The sequence below is a fragment of the Megalopta genalis genome, unplaced genomic scaffold (assembly GCF_051020955.1).
Source record: "Megalopta genalis isolate 19385.01 unplaced genomic scaffold, iyMegGena1_principal scaffold0460, whole genome shotgun sequence".
In the NCBI taxonomy this organism is placed as follows: domain Eukaryota; kingdom Metazoa; phylum Arthropoda; class Insecta; order Hymenoptera; family Halictidae; genus Megalopta; species Megalopta genalis.
The window spans coordinates 27,501-30,000 of record NW_027476529.1 but is presented as its reverse complement, the minus strand read 5'-3'; the positions used below and the strand labels follow the sequence as shown (position 1 = coordinate 30,000).

General features: G+C 43.8%; 1 non-coding gene across 1 annotated transcript; it reads right to left on the bottom strand.

The window, feature by feature from the left end:
• Positions 1 to 1,090: 1,090 nt before the first annotated feature.
• LOC143263292 (5.8S ribosomal RNA) lies at positions 1,091 to 1,245 on the bottom strand. Its single transcript, XR_013036795.1, has one exon. It is a non-coding gene; the product is annotated as a 5.8S ribosomal RNA (ribosomal RNA).
• Between the last annotated feature and the right edge of the window lie 1,255 nt (positions 1,246 to 2,500).

Here is a 2,500-nt window from a genome sequence, read left to right as displayed (position 1 = left end):
AGCTTCCCCCCCCGAAAGCATTTTGCGAAACGTGTACAGAGCAACACAAAAAAAAAAAAAAAAAAAAAAAAATAAAAAAAACACAAAAAACCCTTAAAGCAAAAAAAAAAAAAACCGTTTATCGCGCCTCACCAATATATCTTTTATAAAATTCGATATCCTCTCCAAATATAGATCTTCGAAACACTCGCAAGACGATTACAATCGGTATAACTTTAACGTCCGTCCGAAAAGTACTTTCGGGGACTAGACGACCGATTGATCTCGTGCGGTTTCGCTATTCGATCATTTGAAGAGAACAAAAAGATATATGGGGCGACCGACAAACGGTTTTCCCGTAGAACCAGACTCGCGATTGCGTTGACACACACATCATAGCCACACCAATAGAAGAGTTTTAGGACGGTAACCCGGGTGGGGTGTTCTTTACTCAGAATATGTGCAACATCGGATCTATATAGCCATCGATACAATTCGTACACAAATGTGTCGTACGAAGAGAGAGACTTTTTTTCCTCTGGCAACATAACGGTAAGAGACATCCTTCCACACTCATAGGTTCCACTCCCTGGGGCTATGATATATATATACATATAAATTCAAATTCGAAGCAACGGTCACAATTCTACTCTATATTTTTGCGGGTTATGTGTTCTTTCGTTCAATTTCTTTCATGCGTTCGTTCGATCTCTGTACACAGTCTTCACATAGGACAGACTCGTGTAGTACGCTTTCGTGGGTTAAACCCATCTCGTTTCATTTCAGGCGACGTCGGGAGCGCGTTGAAAATGTACCAGTGAAATCTCGATAGTTCTACGGATACGAATCGTCCCGAAAAAGATTTTGTCACCGCTTCGAAGCGGTGTTTCAGACGGGCGGACGTATATAAAACATATACGACACACGACACCGCCTTCCACACTCACGCTAGTTCGAACACGATTTCCATCTCTCTCGAAGACTGTTAGACGTACGTAAAATTTCTCAATATTCATAGGACCGCGACAAACGCCGACGAAGCGCCCATCATTCGCTCGTACGTATATAGGCAACAAGTGCCATCAACGCAAGCAGTTTATAAGTACGTAAACGACCCTCAGCCAGGCGTGGTCCAGGAATTGTATCCGTGGACCGCAATGTGCGTTCGAAATGTCGATGTTCATGTGTCCTGCAGTTCACACGTTGACGCGCAATTAGCTGCGTTCTTCATCGACCCACGAGCCAAGTGATCCACCGTTCAGGGTAATTTTTCCCTTTTATTCTCTCATATATAATATAATGTGTATTTGCTATCCACCACATTTTTGTGTTATATTTCGGAACAAGCCGATACCCGAAGAGCTCCAACCAGCGCGCGAAGGAGATTCGGGAGTCGTCGTACAACGACATAATTGTCCCTTAAAGAACGAGATATTTCCGTCGAAACCATATATATATGTACGAGCAAATCCAAAACCACTGTTTTCTTGCAAGTTCGACGGTCGGAGCGAATAGAACATTGAAAAGCCTTCTATCGAAGAAACACAGAGAGTATATCACCTCCAAAAACGACGGGGATATGGATATTCAAACTGGACAATTATCAACCCGATACTGGATTCGAAAAGTTTCTCTCTCCTTTCGTCGTTATTTACACCGGACGGACTCACGGCCGGCTCTAGCTGGGTGTCATATATATATATACGTCCCACGCTCATGCTGCCACTAGCGCGCAACAGAGTAGGGTGTCAATGACAACGACACAGCATTGAAACGAGCTACACAAGCCGGTCTCTCTTGATACCAATGTAAACGAGCATTAAGTTATCTTCAGACTGCCCGATATTTTCGTCCTTTGGACTTTCCCAACGATTCCTTTTTTTCTTTTTTTTTTACACACCACAGCGAAGACTTGAGGAAGCGTGATTAGCACGCTCGCATCCCTCCCTGTCCTACTACAACTGTGTGTGTGTGTGTAAAGAAAGAAAAAAGAATACATTGGCTTTCTCTCTATCGAGAAGATGGCCTACGCAACGCAGATCAAAGGCCTAATACGTGTAATATAATACGCGTCTGGCCGTGTATAAATCACGCACGAATGATCTGGTCGGGCCCAACTCTTCTCGTACGCTTATTTTTCCGTGTTGGGGCACTATCATAAAATCACACAAACCCCAACACGTGTGTGTCTTGGAAGGAAGATGGCCTACGCAACGCAGATCAAAGGCCTAATACGTGTAGTACACACGTCTGCCGTGTAAATCACGCACGAATGATCTGGTCGGGCCCAACTCTTCTCCACCACACCACATCCCAACTTTGTACATTTTTATATATTTTTGTGCGTTGGGGCACCTTCATAATCACAAACCCCAACAACACATATATCTCTCTCTCTTTGAAAGATTTGTTGTGGCCTACGCAACGCAGATCAAAGGCCTAATACGTGTAGTACACACGTCTGGCCGTGTAAATCACGCACGAATGATCTGGCGGGCTCAACAATATCTTTTTTTTTTAT